A 24,368-nucleotide genomic window follows, 5' to 3' on the forward strand; every position below is an offset into this window, starting at 1 on the left:
TCCCCAGTTTAGGACCTGGACCAGCCAGGATCCCACATTCCCGCCTGCTAAAGGTGAACTGCTAGACGGGATGTTGCAGCTTACCATCGCAAAGACGAAAGGCCCATCCCATCAGATTGTCCCCTATGGGGAAACCCTGCAACGTTGCAAAGAAAGGCAGGGAGGCTACGCACAGTCGGTGGTCCGGGGCCTCCATACCATGGCCCAGGATCCACGGGGACCACGCAGCCTCCCACCACTACTAAAAGTCTCAAGGCAACATTGCCCATCCTTGGCTTGCCACACCTTATGGTCAGCGACAATAATCTGGAGCGGGCAGCCCAAATCATAAAGCCAAGCACCACACGTGTCACGGTAGACTCCCTACAGACCCGGCTATCCCGGGTGCTACGCAATCACCAGACAGAATCACTCAGAACCGAGCCTTCCGTATGCTATCAGCAGAGAATGTACCATGATCGCACGGCTCCTCCACGCGACATCAGAATAAATGATGGAGACCATGTTCATGGCCCCAGATGGGCTGCTAGTACTGTATTAGCCAAAGAGGGGAATGGAGTGTTTGTGATGAAAATGGAGTGTTTGTTGTGAAACCATGTAATGGGCAAATGCAGAAAGCATTTGGACCAGACCAAACTGCGAACTACAGATAATCAGGAACCACTGTGTAAGGACCTGGCCCCCAGCGACCCACTTACACAATCGACCTCGCTGTCAACCATGAGGATGAACCCACCATGCCCATCAGTCCAATCAGACCAGCCGTGCAGCAATGATCTGACCAACTCACCCATGCCAGGACTTCAACTCAGGTGATCGACCCGGGAACGCAGAGCGCCAGAGTGCCTAAACTTGCAAATAACTTGTACATAAGACTTTGGTGGGGGGGCGGGGGGAGTGATGTTATGTATGTCTGTAAACCTCATCAATATGTAAGACTTGCCACCAGGGGGCACACCTGTGGGAGACCTAAGGGTCACCTGTGCACCCTGGGAAGCAGGTATAAAAGGTAATCTATCATGCTGCTTCCTCACTCTGGAGTCACATTAAAGAGATCAAGGTCACAACAGTTTGAGCTTCCAACACAGGCTTGTGGAGTTATTCAGAATATAACACTATCTGCACAGGTTATTTAACCAACTATAATATACAATACTGAAACATTTTGTAGCAAAACATTTAAAAATGATTACTTGCCATGGCTCAATTTTGGGAGGCATTACACAAAAATAGATCAGCAGCTGAAGAAATGCAACTGTTATCTTGATGCTTTATAAATGCTTGAAAACAAGACTTTGGCTGCCAGGATGCTAGTTTGATCTTTGAAATTAAACACCTCGTTGTTTTCTCTAGGGCATGCTTCAGCTAAGCATTTGTAATGAGGGGAATTGTAATTAGTTTTGTGCTCAGTTTGAGAGGAAGAGAGGAAGAAATAAAGAACAGGGTGCACAGGGACTCAGCAATAGGAAGCGAGTAATTATGATGGTAATTTAACATAATATTGAGGGGGAAGGTCAAAAGAGACAGATTTGGTTTGTTAGTATTATGTGTTAACTCCCCTTACAATTACCCTGGAATTAGGTGTGGGATACTGAACAGTTTAAAATAATAAACCCAATCAGATAGTTAAACTGCTCTCTTCATTTAATCCACACGCTACGTGACCTGAGAATGCTTGATGCTAATGCTGAATGAAAAAAGCTGAAACATGTTCCTTTCTCCCAGCACTGATTGCACTTACCTGCAGTGAACACAAGAATATTCTACACCTCAGTCCCCCCCAAAAAAGAGGAAAATCTAGTTTTAGTATTTGACATCCAAAACATAACTTCCTTTATGTAAACTTAACAATTGACAGGCCCGGATTTTGTGTTAAGAATAACAATGAGGCTTACAGTGCTCACTGTTATTATGCAGTAAATCGAACAGCAACTTCGGGAGTCAGTACATGTGCAGTTAAACGCATAAATCTGGATGTTGCTGTCCGATTTGCCCTGCTCCTCCACAAGCTTCGCTACATCAGTGCCTCACTAATAGACTCGGCATTGAAACCCATGCAAGGGCGTGAGGTTGCGGTGCTTACCCACTCGCTACCCACTAAACACGCCAGTAAAAGTTATGGCTGGTGCATTCAGGTGTAAGTGAATTTTTGACGGCATGATAAGTAATGTTTCTGCGAATTTTTGGCAGGGGGTGCATAGCCCTTTAACGGGCTGCGCCATTCAATTTCTCGCGCATGCGTTGTGATTTCAATTGTAAAACCGTTGAGCGGCCTGTGCGAGGCGTCCAGATTGATGAGCTAAAGGGAACATTGCTGATAAGTCTTAATTACTGCCAAATAATCTCTCTGGCACTTACAAGTGTGGAATCTCATTCCTTCAGAATTTAATTACTATTCGAGATCTAAAAAAAATGAACATTAAAATTCTTTTTTTTACTTTCTCTTTCTGTCTCTCTTATCTCGGTCTTAATCCCATTTTTGATTCCCTCACTTTATTTCGCTTTCTGTACAGGATTTTACAATAAATTAGATATTCTAATTTATACTTCCTGGTTTAGACTATGGCCTGGATATTAACAGGAGTGGGTTGCATAAGCAGGGAATGGACTTTCAGATGGGAAACCTGGAAGTCCAGGTAGCTGCATGTTGTGGAGTTCAGTGGGCATCTTTTCTCCTTGGCAGGTTCCCCGCCTGGAAGTCAGCCGATTGACAGGCTTGGCTTCCAGTTGGGCAGGCTAGGTCTCCGGAGATGGCCACAGGAGCAGGTAGGTCTGATCCACGACCGTGGGATGGTGCAATCTGGGGGGGTGTCCGATCCCCGACCCTGTTGGTGGGGGATCCGATCCTAGACCCCGGGGGGCGTCTGATCCCGGGGAAGTTCTGATCCCCTACCCCGGGGAGATTTATATGGGGGAGATCTGATACGGGCCTGGAAGGAAGTATTCCTGCTCCTCCTGGCCCACAAGCAGTGCTGTAAGGGTATTTACCTTCTCCCGAAGCATTCCTCGCCTCCCTTCAGCTGATGGGTATCTGAGGCCTGGGAATCTCAGTCATCCACTGTTAAACCTGCAAAGTAGGTTAAGTCAGAGGCTGCCGGCCTCATTCAAATATTTACATTTTCAACCCGCCTCCTGGGAGTAGGTTGGCTGCCCACTCCCTGTTCCGCCTCCGTTAAACCCGGAAATAGCCGGGTTGGAGGAGGATTGGGGTCGGGTTGGAGATTTTTTTTAAATTTTAACATCTATCCCAATCCATCCATTTTTGGAGATGTCTCAGTGAGGATTATTCAGCCTGATTGGTAGAAGAACCACACTGTTGCTTTCCTTGCTCACACATGCCACAGATTTCCTGTAGAGGGCGCCACCCTGGATCAGACACCTGATGACAGCAAGTTACCCGTGAAATGTCCATGTAAAGGTTGTGGGCAGCTGTAAGTGTGGTGAACAGCGAGCAGTGTTCCTTTGCCGCTGACCGCACAATCTGAGCCACAGCATGTAAACACTTCATGCAGGCACATCAAATTCCTCTTTCATATTTTAACAGTATTACTGTGAAATGAGTTAATGCCTCTGTTAAAATATTGGGGATAGTAATTTGATACAAATGTGTTTAGCCTTTGTATGATAATGTCAACTATAATTTCAACCCTATAGTTTAACATTTTAATTTACTTGCTCCCACAATTGGCACAGTCGTAAATTCTCACAGTAGATATCTGATTCTGATAATAGCCTGTGTGCATGCAAATAAATAAAATACCAATTGAATCAGTACAGGAAATGAAAAAGGGTCAACAGCCCCTCATCCAATTAAACTTGTCTGTTGATGTTGGCTTTCCCAAATCTACCAGAACAGTATTATTTGACAAGCCAAAACCCCAGAAAAGAGGTCAGCATGGCTCGAAGAGAAATTATCATACTGTGATGGGCACTTTATTGTTCATTCCAAGAGAAACTTGTTTGGAAATATTTTTTGTGCCACTCAAATGTTAGGCTATTGCCCATTTAGTTAATGAATCTTTTCACTGCATCATTGTGTTATTTAAAGTAAATTGTGATTGTTGCCATATTCCTGTTATATTTTAACTGCAGTCTAAGTATGTTGGATATGGCTACGGTCCTTTGCTGAATATACATTTATGACCTGATTATTTTGTCCAAACTTTACCTAATTTCTCTTATTTTGAGTACATTTGAGTATCTGTTGTGATCTTCCGTCCTTTGTTAAAGGCATGGATCCTGCATAATTGAAGGGTTCTTACCTGATACCAACATTTCTATATTAATCTATATTAATGACTTGGATGAAGGGACCGAGTGTAATGTAGCCAAGTTTGCTGATGATACAAAGATGGGTGGGAAAGCAAATTGTGAGGAAGACACAAAAAATCTGCAAAGGGATATAGACAGGCTAAGTGAGTGGGCAAAAATTTGGCAAATGGAGTATAATGTGGGAAAATGTGAGCTTATCTACTTTGGCAGAAAAAATAGAAAAGCAAATTACAATTTAAATGAAGAAAAATTGCTAAGTGTTGTAGTACAGAAGGACTTGGGTGTCCTTGTACATGAAACACAAAAAGTTATTATGCAGGTACAGCAAGTAATCAGGAAGGCATATGGAATGTTGGCCTTTATTGCAAGGGGGATGGAGTATAAAAGCAGAGAAATCCTGCTACAACTGTACAGGGTATTGGTGAGGCCACACATGGAGTACTGCGTACAGTTTTGGTCTCCATATTTAAGGAAGGATATACTTGCATTGGAGGCTGTTCAGAGAAGGTTCACTAGGTTGATTCTGGAGATGAGGGGGTTGTCATCAAGAAAGGTTGAGTAGGTTGGCTCTATACACATTGGAGTTCAGAAGAATGAGAGGTGATCTTATCGAAGCATATAAGATAATGAGGGGGCTCGACAAGGTGGATGCAGAAAGTATATTTCCACTCTTAGGGAAAACTAAAACTAGGGGACATAGGGCTAGATTTTCCATTTTTGCATGCATACTGCCCACTTAACGCCCATTTTAACGCTGAAACGAAGGGTAATGCCCATGTATCGCCCATTTAGGCATCAAATGGAAAGTAGCGCCCTTTTCTCGGTCACTTATTGCCGAGCGTTACTTTCGGCATTTACGTAACGGCGATAAAAAATAATACCGCCCGCCCACTTTTTTTGGGTGTAAAGATCAGAATGGGTGACACCAACGCCCATAATATCGCCGAGCGCTACATTCAGCACCTAATTAATGCCGAGATTTAATAATACCGCCCGGCCACTGTTTTTTGTCATAAAGATCACATTTGCCGAAACTAATGCCCAGAAAATCGCCCATCCTTTCGGCACCTTGCACACATCTCACCGACAATATCGCTCGCCGAGAAAACCGCTGTGAAAAAGTTGAACTGACCGGAACTACTCACAACTGTATGGGCGCCATTTTCTCCGGCCGCATCATTTAAAAGGCTGCTCTGCTTCAACTCCGGGGGAGTTTGGATGTACTCTGGAAGTGTTTTGAGGTGATGTGAACATCTGAACAAACATCTTATCATACTGTGGATGATTGTAATTTACTTTAGGTGTCTTAGTGGAGGCATTCATTGTTCGTGAACAATCAGTGTACGACAGATATCTATTGGAATGGAGCCTGTCATTTCTCAGCCGCTCTTGATGATCACGCACATGCTGCAGACTCGAGATGGCAGAAGGTACAAACGACAGCATCCCCTGCACTTACAGGGAGAAGCAGTCTTACCTCAACGTGCGACACCACCTGCCTTCAGAGGCTGCGCTTCCACAAGGAGGTTATCAGTGAGATGTGCCAGCTCATCAGAGGAGCTCTGCAGCCTGCCAACACCATCAGGACCGCACTCTCCATCGAGGTCAAGGTGACCGCGACACTTATTCTACGCATCGGGCCTCAGCTGACGACATTTGCAGTATATCTCAGCATGCCACACATTGCAACATTAGACAGGTCACTGAAGCCCTGTCCGCACGCAGGATGGACTTTATCAGCTTCCCTATGACTAGGGAGGCTCAGACTGAGAGGGCTTTAGGATTCTACCGAATTGCTAACTTCCCCAAGGTGCAGGGAGCAATAGCACATCGTGATGCAGAGGTTTTTAGGAACCACAAGGGATCCCACTCCCTGAATGTGCAACTCGCTGCCGACCACCAGCAAATTATTATGGCAGTGAATGCTAAATTTCCGGGCAGCATCCATGATGCTCACTTCCTGCGTAAGAACACTGTATCTGACATGTTTACCAGTCAGCCACAAGGTCAACGCTGGATGCTTGGTGACAAAGGATATGGCCTCGCTACCTGGCTGATGATCTCCCTGCGTGACACCCATACCAAAGCTGAGAAGCGATACAATGAGAACCACAGATCCACTCACAATATCATGGAGAAAACCATTGGAATGCTTAAGCGGTGCTTTACATGCCTGGATCATTCAGGAGGCGAGCTGCAATACCACCCTGAGCAGGTAGCTCAATTCATGATGGAGTGCTCCATGCTGCACAACTTGGCTATCAGGAGGGGACAAGAATTGCCAGAAGGGACTGATGGTCCACCTCAGGAAAGAGAGGAAGAGGAGGACAAGGGGCTGGACGCTGACCTAGGGCCAGACAATCAAGCTGATGCTGAAACCATGCCCCCATAACCCTCCAGACCGCAGGAAAGGGCCCGTGGTGGCTACATAGCTGCAAGACTCTTACATTAACAGCTCATAAATTAGCGCTTTGCTTGAAAGAATGTTGGTGTTATTTACAAAACTGCAACACTGCTGGGTGTGCAGGTCATACATCAATAGTGTACATCACCTTGATGGCAGTTAAAGTTTAAGTTGATTCAGGTTAAGTGTAATTATACCCTTTCATGTTAAGGAATCACCAGTGTGTAACGGTGCAGCTAATTGAAACAATTCGTAAAATGGTTATGTTAAATAAAAAACATTTAATCCGACCATTAGTCTGAAATCATAAGTATATCCGTAAAAAACACCCTGCCCCACCCCATAACAAATTTATCACATTTACATCATTACAATGGTCCCCATTTCCGGCAAAACAGAACACAAATGCATACCAGCAAGGTAGTCCCCTCGCCCCTTGCCACGACCCTCCCACCAAAATAGCAGTAGCAACCTAAAAATATGCCCCAGACAACACCTGCGGCCATGCACCTCACTTTCCTTCCCCACCACCCCCTGGCTTCTCCTCCCCACCTCTACCCCTTCCCCTTCTCCTCCTGACTCCAAGCCGCCTGGCTGAGGAGTTCCTCAGGCGCTGCTTCATTCGGGGGGGAGGGGGGATGACGGCAGAACTGCTGCTGGGATGGATACGGGAGAGGACGATCCAGAGGTGGGAACGTGCTCCGAGCCAGAAGCAAGATCTTCCTCATGGCTCTCGTGTCATTGGCAATGGGGGTGCGGCACCTTGGGGTGCAGTGCTGTGCTCCAGGACCACTGGGAGCCCTCTGGCACCAGTGTTCCTGGCTACCAGCTCCAGGGCCTCCTCCATCCTTTCCATGTTATATATTATTTGTTGGACAAAAACTCGGTGCCAACTATGTTCTTGGTGCTTAGTAGGCTTTTTGCTGCTGGTGAATCTCCCTCGTGCCTCCCACAACAGCCAAACAAGCACATACCGCACCCACTCACGCTTTCAGTCCCTCTCTGCTCCCTCTCTCTCTGTTTCCTCTTCTGCGCATGTAATGATGATCCCTGACCTCCTGAATCGTGGGAAACGAGTGTTGCCATGCCGTTGCTAAGAATGGCAATACTTTACGGCAGAAGGTCAGAGAGATTTAACACTAGCACCCATTTCAGATCGCTCGTGGTAACTCCCATTTTTTTAAATGGAAACTAGGGGGTTTGAAAATGGACGATAATCTGGCGATCTGAAAACCCATATTTACTGCCCACGCCGGAAGAAGTGCCCATTTTTGGGCAATCTGCACAAAAGTGGAAAATCTAGCCCATAGTCTCAGAATAATGGGCCGCCCATTTAAAACTGAAATGAGGAGGAATTTCATCTCTGAGAGTTGTAAATCTATAGAATTCTCTACCCCAGAGAGCTGTGGAGGCTGGGTCATTGAAGATATTCAAGGCGGAGATAGACAGATTTTTGAGCGATAAGGGAGTAAAGGGTTATGGGGAGCGGGCAGGGAAGTGGAGCTGAGTCTATGATCAGATCAGCCATGATCTTATTGAATGGCGGAGCAGGCTCGAGGGGCCAAATGGCCTACTCCTGCTCCTACTTCTTATGTTCTTATGTTCTATAAGAGAAGCGTTCACGGAAAGGGGGAAAGCCTGGGGGTGGGGGGGGGAGGGGCATGCAGCAGTGGCCCGCATTATTCTAGTGGAGCCCGGAGGAGATCCCACAAAAATAACTTCTCACTTGCCTTTTTGGAGCCTCTTCCTCTTCAGCACCTGTTGCAACTGGAGGCACCAGCATGGCGCACTTGTCCCTGGCAATTGCATCGGAATCCTACATACACCCGATGTGCAGACAGTAATGAGGCTCCTGCCAGATCCAGGCAGACACATGGGCTGCCCAGTGAAAGGCGACAGAGAATGGAGAGAATGAACTTGACCATAGCATTTTTAACTGCGTTACGACCCCGTTTCTGCCGGGCCGGCTCAGTTAAAATTGGCCCTGTTATTAGAAACTATAGAATCTGTGGCGTGATGACAGTTACATAGAAACATAGAAACATAGAAAATAGGTGCAGGAGCAGGCCATTCAGCCCTTCTAGCCTGCACCGCCATTCAATGAGTTCATGGCTGAACATGAAACTTCAGTACCCCCTTCCTGCTTTCTCGCCATAACCCTTGATCCCCCGAGTAGTAAGGACTTCATCTAACTCCCTTTTGAATATATTTAGTGAATTGGCCTCAACTACTTTCTGTGGTAGAGAATTCCACAGGTTCACCACTCTCTGGGTGAAGAAGTTTCTCCTCATCTCGGTCCTAAATGGCTTACCCCTTATCCTCAGACTGTGACCCCTGGTTCTGGACCTCCCCAACATTGGGAACATTCTTTCTGCATCTAACCTGTCTAAACCCGTCAGAATTTTAAACGTTTCTATGAGGTCCCCTCTCATTCTTCTGAACTCCAGTGAATACAAGCCCAATTGATCCAATCTTTCTTGATAGGTCAGTCCCGCCATCCCGGGAATCAGTCTGGTGAACCTTCGCTGCACTCCCTCAATAGCAAGAATGTCCTTCCTCAAGTTAGGAGACCAAAACTGTACACAATACTCCAGGTGTGGCCTCACCAAGGCCCTGTACAACTGTAGCATGGGCTGCCAAATGAGGAATACGTAGCAACAATCCACATTTGAACCTTTGCTTTTCAGCTCCAACAATGCATTAAAATACCAATTAAAGTGTCAACAAAAATCATATAAATGGGGCTAGTTGACTTAATTTGTCGAAACCATAGAACCTTTATTAAAACCAACAATGTTCAAAATTTGGCACAAAACATTTTTCCGTCATACTAAGAGGGAAGAATCATTCTTTAACATCATTATCAGAATGTAGCTTGTGAGTTTGAAACACAAGCAGAAAACATGGATTTTAGTGATTCCCTCAGCAATCTGAGGATCCTATTTAGTGACAGCATAAAGTTTATTGCTTGTTTAGGTTTGCGCATTCCTACAAAAGGCAATAGAAGCTAAAAACACAATTTATTGCCTATTACGGCTGCCACACATTCTGTAATTGGTTGAAAATCTGAAAACTGGCTGTCTGTAGCTGAAAGTCATTTGAAATTTCATTTTCTCCGGGTGCTTCAATTTTTTTGTTACAATTGTTTTTGAGTCCTTGATAGTTATATGATGTGACAAGAAATGACAAGACTATAGTAAATGGCAATCTAATCCTAGCTGCTTTGACCCTACTGCACTGTGAAATCGATGTGGTGACACTGAGAAGGTTTCAGCTGGTGTAACATTAGCAGTCACTCAAACTCCACTCCATTGCAAAGAAAATCCAATCGGCTGCCAAATAATGTAGTCAAGCTATCATGCAATTGTGCAAATTCGAAAGCATTTCCCCATGTGCTGTAGAACCAGGCTGTGTGGCAATAGTGCTCATTGTTCCCCGAACTATTACTTTATTTTATTACTGCTATGTAGGTGATAAGTCAAGATTTCCTCAAAGTATAAAGCTTAATATTACTCGGTACACGATAGTCAGGAAAGATAAGAAAGGAAAAAAAGGAGGGGTAGCAGTTTTAGAAACATAGAAACATAGAAAATAGGTGCAGGAGTAGGCCATTCGGCCCTTCGAGCCTGCAATGAGTTCATGGCTGAACATGCAACTTCAGTACCCCATTCCTGCTTTCTCGCCATACCCCTTGATCCCCCTAATAGTAAGGACTACATCTAACTCCTTTTTGAATATATTTAGTGAATTGGCCTCAACAACTTTCTGTGGTAGAGAATTCCACAGGTTCACCACTCTCTGGGTGAAGAAGTTTCTCCTCATCTCGGTCCTAAATGGCTTACCCCTTACCCTTAGACTGTGACCCCTGGTTCTGGACTTCCCCAACAATGGAAACATTCTTCCTGCATCTAACCTGTCTAAACCCGTCAGAATTTTAAACGTTTTTATGAGATCCCCTCTCATTCTTCTGAACTCCAGTGAATACAAGCCCAGTTGATCCAGTCTTTCTTGATATGTCAGTCCCGCCATCCCGGGAATCAGTCTGGTGAACCTTCGCTGCACTCCCTCAATAGCAAGAATGCCCTTCCTCAAGTTAGGAGACCAAAACTGTACACAATACTCCAGGTGTGGCCTCACCAAGGCCCTGTACAACTGTAGTAACTCATCCCTGCCCCTGTACTCGAATCCCCTTGCTATGAAGGCCAACATGCCATTTGCTTTCTTAACCGCCTGCTGCACCTGCCAACCTTCAATGACTGATGTACCATGACACCCAGGTCTCGTTGCACCTCTCCTTTTCCTAATCTGTCACCATTCAGATCATAGTCTGTCTCTGTTTTTACCACCAAAGTGGATAACCTCACATTTATCCACATTATACTTCATCTGCCATGCATTTGCCCACTCACCTAACCTATCCAAGTAACTCTGCAGCCTCAAAGCATCCTCCTCGCAGCTCACACTGCCATCCAACTTAGTGTCATCCGCAAATTTGGAGATACTGCATTTAATCCCCTCGTCGAAATCATTATTGTAAAATGTAAACAGCTGGGGCCCCAGCACAGAACCTTGTGGTACCCCACTAGTCACTGCCTGCCATTCTGAAAAGTACCCATTTACTCCTACTCTTTGCTTCCTGTCTGCCAACCAGTTCTCAATCCACGTCAGCACACTACCCCCAATCCCATGTGCTTTAACTTTGCACATTAATCTCTTGTGTGGGACCTTGTCAAAAGCCTTCTGAAAGTCCAAATACACCACATCAACTGGTTCTCCCTTGTCCACTCTACTGGAAACATCCTCAAAAAATTCCAGAAGATTTGTCAAGCATGATTTCCCTTTCACAAATCCATGCTGACTTGGACCTATCATGTCACCTCTTTCCAAATGCGCTGCTATGACATCCTTAATAATTGATACCATCATTTTACACAATACCGATGTCAGGCTGACCGGTCTATAATTCCCTGCTTTCTCTCTCCCTCCTTTTTTAAAAAGTGGGGTTACATTGGCTACCCTCCACTCCATAGGAACTGATCCAGAGTCTATGGAATGTTGGAAAATGACTGTCAATGCATCCGGGATGCAGACCATCAGGCCCTGGGGATTTATCCTTCAATTCCATTAATTGCCCCAACACAATTTCCCGACTAATAAGGACTTCCCTCAGTTCCTCCTTCTTACTAGACCCTCTGACCCCTTTTATATCCGGAAGGTTGTTTGTGTCCTCCTTATTGAATACCGAACCAAAGTACTTGTTCAATTGGTCTGCCATTTCTTTGTTCCCAGTTATGACTTCCCCTGATTCTGATTGCAGGGGACCTACCTTTGTCTTTACTAACCTTTTTCTCTTTACATATCTATAGAAGCTTTGCAGTCCATTTTCCCTGCCCTAATCAAACTTTTTGTCCTCCTCTGCTGAGTTCTAAATTTCTCCCAGTCCCCGGGTTTGCTGCTATTTCTGGCCAATTTGTATGCCACTTCCATGGCTTTAATACTATCCCTGATTTCCCTTGATAGCCACGGTTGAGCCACCTTCCCTTTTTTATTTTTACACCAGACAGGAAATTAAGGAAATATATTACTGTACTTGAAAGAGAGAATCACTTGATGGGTGAAAGACAGAATCTATTTGGTTGGAAGTAAGAAACATTAAAGGAGCTATTATGCTACTTGGTGTATTTTATAGGCCACCAAATAGTGGGAAGGAGAGAGATGAGCAGATTTACAGTGAAATTAGTGAGAGGTAAAAGAGCTATAGAGTAGTGATAAAGGGAGAATTTAACTATCCAATATTGAATGGGGCAGTGATTGTATTAAGGACAGAGAAGCGTAGGAATTTCTGAAGTGTGTTCAGGAGAACTTCCTTGATCAGTATGTTTCCTGTCCAATGAGGAGGGATGCATTGCTGGATCTAGTCCCGGGGAATGAAGTGGGGCAAGTGGAGATTGTCACAGTTGGAGACCATCTCAGGAATAGTAATCATAGCATTGTAAGGTTTAAATTAGTTACGGAGAAGGACAAGGGAAAATCTAGAATAAAAATACTTAACTGGAGATAGGCTAATTTCAGCAAATTGAGGAGGGATCTGGCCCGGGTAAAGTGGAGTCAAAGACTAGCAGATAGAAATGTAATGAATCAATGGCTGGTCTTGAAAGAGGAGATGGTTCGGGTAGAGTCTAGGTACATTCCTATAAGGGGGAAAGGGAGCGTAACCAAAGTCAGAGCTCCCTGGATGATGTAGGAGTTGGAGAATAGGATGAAGCAGAAAAAGAGCGTGTATGACAGATGTCAGCTTGATAATACAAGGGAGAATCAGGCTGAATATAAAATGTACAGAGGAAAAGTGAAAAAGGAAATAAGAGGGGCAAAGAAATAGTATGAGACTAGATTGGCAGCTAATATAAAAGGTAATCAATCTTAAGATCTTCTATAGTCATATTAATAGTAAAAGGGTTGTCAGAGGAGCAGAGAGGCTGATTAGAGACCAAAATGGAGACCTACTGATGGAGGCAGAGTGCATGGCTGAGGTACTAAATTAGTATTCTAAATTGGTATTTACCAAGGAAGAGAACTTTTCCAAAGCTACGGTAAACAAGGAGGTTGCTGGGATACTGGATGAGATAAAAATAGATAAAGAGGTGGTACTAGAAAGGCTGGCAGTACTTAAAGTGGATAAGTCACCTGGTCTGGATGGAATGCATCCTAGGGTGCTGAGGGAAGTAAGGGTAGAAATTGCAGAGATGCTGTCCACAATCTTTCAATCCTCCTTAGATACAGGGGTGGTGCCAAAGGACTGGAGGATTGCAAATGTTACACCCTTGTTCAAAAAAGGGGAGAAGGATAAACCTGGCAATTACAGGCCAGTCACTTTAACATCGGTGGTGGGGAAGTTTTTAGAAACAATAGTCCAGGAGAAAATTAACAGGCACTTAGACTAATAAAGGAGAGTGGATGGAGGTTTGCAGTGGCATTCCCCAGGTTTCAGTACTAGGACCACTGCTGTTTGATATATATTAATGAATTGGACTTGGGGGTACAAGGCACACTTTCACAATTTGCAAATTACACGAAACTTGGATGTTTAGTGAACAGTGAGGAAGATAGTAATAGACTTCAAGAGGACATAAACAGGCTGGTGGAATGGGTGGACACACGGCAGATGAAATTCAATGCTGAAAAGTGTGAGGTGATGCATTTTGGTAGGAAGAATGAGGAGAGACAATAAATATTAAATGGTACATTTTTAAAGGGGGTGTAAGAACAGAATCCTGTGGGTTTTTGTGCACAAATCTTTGAAGGTGACAGGACAGGACAAAGCAGTTTTTAAAACTTTATGAATAAAAGCATAGGGGAGGGAATTGTAACATGGGTGAGCGGGTAGGAGTTGGTGCGGGTGGGGGGAGTTAAATGGCCAACAACTCCAGGCGTGCCGGAAAGCCGGCTCCAAACCGCCAACTTCCGGGCTTTACCAAAGGTGGGACAACGGGTGGGCAGCCAAATTGCTTCCAGGAGCCGGGTTTGCATTTTAAGTATGTTAAGCAGGCTGGAAACCTTGGATTTAGCCTTCTGTGCAGGTTTTACTGTGGCCAGACAGGTTTCCCGGGCCTTGGAAAACCCGGCAGCTGCAGCAAGGCGAGGACAGCCTCGGGGAGCACTCCTTGTGGGCTAGAAGGGGCAGGAGTGCTTCCCCCTGGCCCCCCAAGCTCTCCCACCATACAACACCCCCCAGAGATCAAAACCTCCTGAGGACAGGGATTGCACCCTCCTTGGGATGAGACCCTACTCCTGGGGTCGGGGATCGGACCTACTGGTCCAACTGCCTCCTCCGGAGCATGTTTAAATAGAGTAAATAAACAGAAACTATTTCCAATGGCTGAAGGGTTAATAACCAGAGGGTACTGATTTAAGGTGATTGGCCAAAGACGCAGAGGTGGGATGAGGAAAACCCTTTTTGCGCAACCAATGGTTATGATATGGAATGCACTGCCTGATAGGGTGGTGGATACAGATTCAATAGACGCCTTCAAAAGAGAATTGGATAAATACTTGAAGGAGAAAAAAATTGCAGAGATATGGAGAAAGAGATAGGGAGTGGGACTAACAGTTCTATGATTCTTAGAAGAGGGAAGAAGGCAATCCCAAATAATGTTTAGCTATATACATAGCAGATAAATAATGATCATGCTCGCTCATATAAAAGCTGATTATAATTAAGTGATGGAGCATATCAAGTGATAATGTGCAGGAGAAATAGCAGACTAACTGAGGAAGGCAACAAAGCCAATAGTTAGGGCGCGAACTTGGTCAGAGCTAAGCCCCGCCCATTTCTCAGCGGAACTTCAGTTTTTGCAGCCCGCTGCCGCTGGGACCAGTCGGGAGAGAGTTTTGCCGCAGTTCTGTCAGCAGCGGTAGGCAGCAGGAGTCGGCAGGCTGGAGTAGATGTGAGCGGGCGGCGGCAGCAGTGGGCGGAAGGTGCAGGCCTCTCGACTCGGCAAACATCGGAAGCCATGCACCGTGCATGCGCGAGACTCGTTATTTTTTTGTAGTTTCTTGTGGCCGATGACATCACTTTTGGCACGTTGGAGGCTGATGGCACAGCTGCGCATGCTCATAAAAGCTCTGTGCTCACTTGCACCTGCCAATTGCAGAGAGGTCATATTTGGAGAGAGAGAAATACAAAATCATCATCAGCCATCCATTTAGGGAATTTATAATGAGTGCAAAAAAAGCTTCCAAGAAGTCTGAAGGAGGGAAGTCCAGAGCTCCCTGGTTTATTGAAGAGGAACTGGAGGAGCTTGTATGTGAGGTGGAGCACCGGTATAAAGACCTCACCTGGGATGGTCGTGGCAAGTCTCCACCACCCCAATATAGACGCATTTGGAGGGAGATTGGTGAGGCCATGTCCTCAGTGGGCAACATTGTGTGGGATGGAGACCAGTGTCGGAAACAATGGGACAATGTGGTGGCATCAGTAAGGGTGAGTAAACATTTATTGTTGCACTCCCATTCTACTCCAAAAGGATCTGTGGCAGTTGTGTGTGTGTGTGTGAGTGTGTGTGAGTGTGTGTGTGTGTGTGAGTATGTGTGTTTGCGTGAGTATGTGTGTGTTTCTGTGTGTGTGTGAGTATGTGTGTGTATGACTATGTGTGTGTGTGAGTATGTGTGTGTGTGTGAGTGTGCGTGTGTGTGTGAGTATGTGTGTGTGTGAGTGTGTGTGAGTGTATGTGTGTGTATGAGTATGTGTGTGTGTGAGTGTGTGTGTGTGAGTATGTGTGTGTGAGTGTGTGTGTGTGTGTGTGTGTGTGAGTGTGTATGTGTGTGAGTATGTGTGTGTGTGTGTGAGTGTGCATGTATGTGTGAGTATGTGTGTTTGCGTGAGTATGTGTGTGTTTGTGTGTGTGTGTGTGAGTGTGAGTGTTGCATGAGCAAAAGGGGCAAAGGCTGCAACTTTTCTTTCTGCAGAAGAAAAGATCAGGTAACACATCAAGCCTGAGTGCCGCGGGAGAGGGTCCACCAGATGTCATCGAGTTGACCAGCTTAGAGGAGCGTGCCTTGGCATTGGTGGGTGACCACCGCTATGCCACCACAAAGGGTGATGCAGATCCCGTGCTAGAACATGGTAAGCTTATACTAATCTCTGGTCTGCATTACGCTCATGTCATGCAAGGTCACGCAATGTTAAGTCAAATGCCTTTTAACGCAGTGTGTGCTCATGTAGCGATGGAAATCTTTGAAGTAAGAATGTGAAAATGTGACGGATCACATGTCAGCTTAACCAACCCCACCCCCCCAGCTATACACTGAAATGTTGTCCTCTATTTGCAGATGTTGATTCGGACAGCACCAATCAATACACCCCACCCACCTCTGTCATCCAAAGGCCGAGTGTGACACCAATGTCTTTCACCCGGATGTTGTCAGTAGCCCAACACACCAGCTCCTTCCTCCATCACGCCACCCCCCCCCCCCGCAAGATCACCCATGCCCACTGCATCCACTTCTACCACCCAGAGACATGAAGACCCGGAGGGAGAGAAGGGAGAAGTGCCAGTCTTTGAACCACTTGAGTTCGAGGAGCTGCAAGAGGAGGACTTCAGCCTCCTGACATGTGTCCACTTGTTCGGCCAACATTGGTGTCAGCGTCCAACTTTTTGGGATTCAACTCGGACGAAGCAGGAACAAGAGGTGGGAGGTGCAGAGGCCGTGCCGGAAAAGCCACCAAGCCGCAAGCACCCGGGATGATGCAACAATCCGATGAGGATGTAGGACGACACGCAGCAATTCAGGAAATAGTCCAGCTGCCGAGGACCAGCGTGGAACTAGACTGAGATGTGCTGCAGACCATGGCTGGGATAGCTGCCAGCATCGCCACCTTTGCTCAGCAGCACACTGCCAGTGTGGAGCGGCTCATTGGTGCGGTGGAGCACAACACCGACTCTGTAGAGGCCATGCGGCAATCGATGCTTTCGGGACATGTCATGCAACCCCTGAGCCCACACCATCGAGGCTCTCAGATCTCGAGGAGCTGGAGGTGCCAGCGCCTTCATTCATGTCTCCTACATTTTTTCCAAGATGAACACACTCCGCCTGCGCTCCTGCACAAAGTGATGGAGCAGAGGTGGTGAGGGGCAGGGGTGCGGGTCGCCACGGTGAAGGCGGAGCCATGAAGAGGATGATGGGCCTCACATTGAGGGGGGAAAGAGAGGTGGTGGTGGCGGGTAGAGAGTTGGGTGTTGGTGGTGGAGATGTTGTGTACTCTTCATTAAGTTGTGGCTGGTGTTTTACATGGTTCGTTGTCAATGTGGCTTGAGTGGTTTCTGAGATAATGTACATATGTTGGATTCAATTATTTGCATGCTCTGTCACTTTGCCATGCTGCACTATTCAATACAGTCACATTGTTCAGCCACTCTTGGTCAGTGTCTCACATTTACATCATCTGGGGTACCTGCTGAGAAACAGACAAATCTCCTTCAGGTGTACTGCTGTCTGAGGAATATCTTACCGTCCACATATGATGCGACCCTTTAATGGGTCCTGTCACCAGGCGATTGCAATACGACAAATAAGGGTGACCAATGCAGGAAGGCTGCCAGTCAATGAGAGACAGTTGCACAACCTGCAGGGCACACATTAAGGCTGGCACTTCAGTCCACTTTTTCTTAGCTCCACCCCTGATATTACATGTTCCTCAGTGACCTCGCAGTCCATTATATATCTTTTTCCGTCTTATATACTTGAGCTCATGCTGTTCTCACCATCACATCCTGCCACCGCACAGAGCATTACATGATTTCATTATTGCCTATATACTTTGACATAAGCTCATACCATGTGTGCACTCACATTCTGTCAATAACTCTGTTCTGCCTGCAATGGTCTAAAAACCCTTCCGGCGTATCTCCATGAAACCTTTACTGTGTTCTGGAACTCATTGCCGCTTCCTATACCACACCTGCCCTTCAACAGAGTAATTTTCATTTACATGTCTGAAGTCATTCTGTGCAGTTTAAGGTCGATCTGAGAATTCAATCTGAGCCTCTGATCATGGTGCAGCATGTGGACACTACCCGGGATGTGCAGCACTGGAGCACTCTGAGCAATTCTCCCTGCCGCCCGATTTACAGCCAGTTCAGACAACCTTTTTGCCAGCGGTCCTTCTGGTGGACGGGAGCACGATCTTAGAGGCTCGTGCACGAGGAAAATCCCATTTTTGGAGCCTCCTGGATGGGCGGGTGGCAGGAAGTTACATGAACGGTACTTCATTGAGGAAACTTCCGCCGGGTGGGACCTGGGTGGCAGATGGACGGTACATGAGGAATCTTTCAGAAAACATTTTTTTCTGGATCGTACCTCAGCGGCTGTGGGCAGTACTCTGACCAAGTTCAGGCCTTTAATTAGCTTAGTGGAGCAGCCACTCTCTGTACTCTCTTGGCTGTTTCACCCAGACCTCTCTCCTGTTATTTCACTTGCCGCTGAAATTCCAACAGCTAGGCTTCCATTGCCAAATGTGATTTATGGAGTAAAAAGTAAAAATTGACTTCCCTGACAGCCTTACTGGTCCAGCAGGTTACAGAGCTGTCATACACTGAACTACAGTGTCAGGTGTGCTCTCTTTTGAGATATAATAGTTAGCTGAAGTACAGACTTAACACTTTCATTCCCATAGGCGGCTTGAGTCAAATAATTTGAATTCTAGTTCGAAGTGCCCATTGGTCAGGTTAAAAAAGGTTTTCTACAGCTTTCTCTCAGTGAAAATATTTGAATGTTTCAGTATTGACAAATTCTAAAACGTCCATTTCAATAGTTGTAGAAAGAATGTAGGGTAGAATTCCCGTGGAAAATTGTCCGGAAATCCCGGAGTAACAGCTGAAGCCGCCTTTATGCCATTTCTCCGGGCATCTGCTGATCTTCCACTAAAGTTACGACAGGAGATCAGGAGAACTCCCGCACAAATTTCAGGCATATCACACTAAGGCCTGGAATTTTCACAATAAAACCACCTATTTTCAGGCAGTGTGGAGACAGTCTGACAAGTGAAATTGGGCAGAAAGACCCTCTACCAAAACTCTGACCCTAAAAATGGCTGCATTGGTTACTCTCCCGTGACCTGCTCCAATGCATTTAAATGAAGTGGGAAGACAGGGGGTGGGGGGGGAGGCGGTCTCTGAGATTTCCTTGCATTACAGCTCACTTACTGTCCCTGTAAATCACCACTATTGTAAAGGTAGCGATGCCAAGCATGTATGGTGACCCACAGGCAGAACGAGAATGGGTAGATGAAAGGTCACAGTGGATTGCAATCCTGTTTCGGCAAGGAGTCACTTCCACTACTTTGAGATCTATGCTTCCAAATCATAGAATTTTTTTAAAGACTGGGCCCTTGTGATCTTGGTCCCTGGGTTTCTACAGCCAAGAGCAACTGATTCTGCACCCCCTGGGGAGAGATGGCCATTTCCTCATGATTTCCTCCCATCTCCTCCTGCTCACTGGTGCCCTGTCCTTCACCCAATGATACCCCCTCTGTCTCAGCAATGCCCTTGTCCTGAGTGCATGTATCTGGACTGGTGTTTTTGTAAATAAGGAGCCATGATGGAGTATGTGAATGAGATAGAGGAAGGGCCCTTCAGGGGGTTCCAGGCTTCTCATCAGATGCTTCATTTTGTGAGCTTTCAGCACCTGTGAGTGACACACGGCACATTTATCTTAGGGAGGTGCTGTCTGATTTAAAAATCAGAAGACATGACTGAGCAATATTAGGAGGCTTTTAAGTCATCAACCTGTCTGTAGCTAGTAAAACCTCACAGTTGTGAAAGTCCTTCATCTAAGTACCAACCTGAACTTTTCCATCTCTCCCAGGCTCCCCGGTGTATCTGTCCAGGAGTTACAGAGTGTCCTCCTCATGCTGACTCAGAGGCCTGATGCTCACCATTCTTTCACCCATGACAGTCCTTTGCCTCTAGCTGTTTTCATGTTTCTCTTTGCAAAGAGCACCAAGATTTAGACATGGTACACACTAATTCACAATGGGGCTGAATTTCCTTAAAGTTTCTGGTGGACTTACTGTTATGTATTTAACCCCTTGTAACCTTGTAACCTGCATCACATCTGTCCACCAGAGGGCCTACCTGTTGGAGTCCCAAGGGATCCCAGCATCCCTTGGGAGTACTGTATATAAGCCACCCACGAGGTACCTGCACTCTGGAACTACAATAAAGGAGCTAAGATCACACTTGCTCACTACACACAGTACTCGGTCTGACCATTTATTATGAGTGTAACACTTGCTATACAGGAATGGCGCAGGGTCAATTTCAAATGAGGAAACTCAGGTGGAAGCGATTTCCACCACTTCTGCATCTTTAAGTTGTTTCCCCAAATTCCCTCAAACTCAATGGCCCTTCTCACAAGTGGCCCACCAAGCTCCCACAATGCTCGTTGCATCCAGCACCAGTCAGCCAGTGGTGCTGGAGACTTGAGTTTCCTGTTTTTGTGCCCCTATTTTACTCTGGTTAACTTACACCCAGATAAAAGAGGTGTGGCAGCTCTCCCTCTCATTTGGGCACTCGTGCGCTGCGTAGCCTTGTGAGGGCATTAAACATTTCTGGCACTGAATAATTGTTTGAGGAGTAATAGATTTGGCACTGACTGCCAGTGCCACCTACTCTGCAAATTATCTGCACATCGTATTTCTACGGTATAGCCCCCTGGGTGCCAAATAGCCTTTGACTTCTACCCTTACCTCTGCCAACATTATCTCCACTGCAGCCTCTGAGAATCTTGAGGCCTTGATCATTGCAGGCTCGCCAAAAACTGCTCCTGCTTCTGCCATCTCCAGCTCTCTCTGTCCCTCTCCCTCCCCCTTCTGAATGCTTGTGTTTGTGGCCATGTCATCATTTCATCTTCAGCAGCCTTTTAACTCCTGGGGTCTGCCTCGATTTCCTTCCCTCCTACATGCAGAGAACCAGTCAGGACGGGATCCCAGCCTGCCTTCTCAGTGATGTCCTCCCAAAGAAAATGCAATTAGGTGCCGGGAGTGTCACATGGACAGCGGAGGTCTGCCCTTTCCATTATAGATGATATTGGGAAAATCCCCCCTCTCCCCTCACCGCTGTTAATGCACCAACTCAAGACTTTAAATAAGCCAACTGTCCAATGTGTAACTTAGCACAGCTTTTACTACAGGCAGCAAGAAGGATGTCCCACCTCTTTCCATATGTGCTATTTGATATTAATTCTTATTAATTGTTGGATGTTTAGATAATAAGTAAAGCATTTAGATTTTGTGAAAATAAAATGGCAGAATTGATTAAAAAATAAGGATGGAGTACAGTAGTTTGTAATAAAGGAGAATATCTGTAACATTTACTTTATTTGCTCCTGGGATGTGGGCAGCGGCTGGCGAGGCCAGCTTTTATTGCCCATCCTTAATTACCCTTGAGAAGGTGGTGGTGAGCCGCCTTCTTGAACCGCTGCAGTCAGTGTGCTGAAGGTACTCCCACAGTGCTGTTAGGTAGGGAGTTCCAGGACTTTGACCCAGTGACGATGAAGGAACGGTGAAATACTTCCAAGTCAGGATGGTGTGTACCTTGGAGGGGAATTTAGAGGTGATGGTGTTCTCATGTGCCTATTGCCCTTGTCCTTAAAGGTGGTAGAGATCACGGGTTTGGGAGGTGCCGTCGATGAAGTCTTGGCGATGCTGCAGTGCATCTTGTAAATGGGACACACTGCCGGTGGTGGAGGGAGTGAATGTTGAAGGTGATGGATGGGGTGATGATCAAGCGGATTGTTTTGTCCTGGATGGTGGCGAACTTCTTGACTGTTGTTGGAGCTGCACTCATCCAGGCAAGTGCAAATTATTCATCACACTTCTGACTTGTGCCTTGTAGATGGTGGAAAGGCTTTGGGGAGTCAGGAGGGTGAGTGACTTGCTGCAGAATACCCAGCTTCTGACCCGCTTTTGTAGTCACAGTATTTATGTGGCTGGTCCAGTTAAGTTTCTGATCAGTGTTGACCCCCAGGATGTTGATGGTGGGGGATTCGATAAAGCCATTGAATATCAAGAGGAGATGGTTAGACTCTTTCTTGTTGGAGATGGTCATTGCCTGGCACTTGTGTGGCATGAATGTCACTTGCTACTTATCAGCCGAAGCCTGGATGTCATCCTAGGTCTTGCTGCATATGCGCACGGACTGCTTCATTATCTGATACTTCAAAATACAGTTTTGAAACTAACAGTTCACAATAAATCAACTGAAACAGGAAAACAGAAAAAAATCAAAATTAGTTTTGCTAAAAAGCCAAGAGGCAAGCTTGTGGTTGAAGATACAATGGTATTCATGATCTCAAAGGAATATAAGTGATCGTATAGCTGAGGAGGTTTGTTATTCAGACCCCTTTAACTGCCCCTGGCCTTGTTAAACTTTTGGAAGTGACAGAATCCTAATTTTATGATCAGTCAGGGACCTGGACTGCTGAAGCAAATGAGATTGTATTATTACATAATGTGGTGTACACAGAAACATCCAGATTGACATTTTCTATTATAGGAGGAAATTTAAATTCTTCACCTACATGTAGAGCTTATTTATGTTGGTTTGCTGAATGTCAGATCATCCATCATGTGATACAAAATAAGTTAAAAGGAAATCTAGAAGTGCACGATTGGTTTGTCACAGACCTTAGTCAGAAAGTGAGAGAAAGAGTGAAATAAAAGAGAAATGACCAAATAATCAGAGGAAACATGATACGACAGAACTGACACTGAGCAGAAAAGATGTGCAGCGGATACTCTGGCTTGACACAGAAAGTAATGGGGAAAAATAAGTAGCTGGCAAATGATTTCATCACTTTATGGCATGTCCATTAGGAACGTTGCATAATCCTGAGAAGACGTACGTAAGTAAAAATCAGAAAGCTGAACGGAAGCCTGATCCGCCGCCCCCCCCACCCAGGCAGAGTGAAATCACTTCTTTCACTTTACAATAAACATTACAGGCAATCTGTTACTGTACAGTTCACTCAATCAAAAATTGAAATCTAAGGACAGTTTATAACATTAGACAGAAGGTTTATGAAAATTAAAAACAAAAGCTGAAATGGAAATGTAGCATAGCGTTGATGTGCTCAATTCATATTCTAGTGGTCGGGTCCCAGGGTAGGCTGGAATTCATGCCCAACAATCACTATGTATTAAGTTGTCACAGGACACATCCAGATTTCTAGATAACATGTGCATTTTAATGCAATTAGATCCCCATAGATGAAAATCGTATCTGTTATATATGTACACTTGCATTTACTCTGTACAGCCACCAGAGGGCTCATCCCCTGGAGTCCCAAGGGATCCCATAGTCCCAAGGGATCCCATAATCTCTTGGGAGTATAGGTATATAAAAAGGCTTCACGGGTTGGAGAGGCACTCTGGAGACCTGCAATAAAAGACTACGGTCACAATTTACTGTGAGCTCACAGTGTTCAGTCTGAGTCTTTCTCCATACATTACAACTGGCGACGAGACACAGATGACGAACCCAAAGATGCAGAGAACAGTGGACATCCTGGAGAAATTTTCGGAGGGAGATGATTGGGAAACTTTTGTGGAGCGAATCAACCAATACTTCGTGGCCAACAAGCTAGACGGGGAAGAGAGCGCTGCCAAACGAAGGGCGATCCTCCTCACCGTCTGTGGGGCACCGACGTATGGCCTCATGAAGAATCTGCTCACTCCAGCGAAACCCACGGAGAAGTCGTACGACGATTTGTGCACACTGGTCTGAGAGCATTTGAACCCGAAGGAAAGCGTTCTGATTGCGAGGTACCGGTTCTACACCTACAAAAGGTCTGAAGGCCAGGAAGTGGCGAGATATGTCACCGAGCTGAGACGCCTTGCAGGACATTGCGAATTTGAAAAGACATTTGAAGCACATGCTCAGAGACTTTTTCGTACTTGGCATTGGCCACGAAACCATACTTTGCAGGCTTTTGACTGCAGAGACCCCAACCCTGAGTAAGGCAATAGCAATAGCCCAGGCGTTCATTGCCACCAGTGACAATACGAAGCAAATCTCTCAGCACACAAGTGCTGCTACAAGTACTGTGAACAAAGTGATGTTGTTTTCGAATCGTAACATACAGGACAGGTCACACATACCTGCAGGTACATGTCCGCAGATGTCTCAAAGTCCAC

This window comes from Pristiophorus japonicus, chromosome 7 (genome assembly GCF_044704955.1).
Source record: "Pristiophorus japonicus isolate sPriJap1 chromosome 7, sPriJap1.hap1, whole genome shotgun sequence".
NCBI classification, from domain to species: Eukaryota; Metazoa; Chordata; class Chondrichthyes; family Pristiophoridae; genus Pristiophorus; species Pristiophorus japonicus.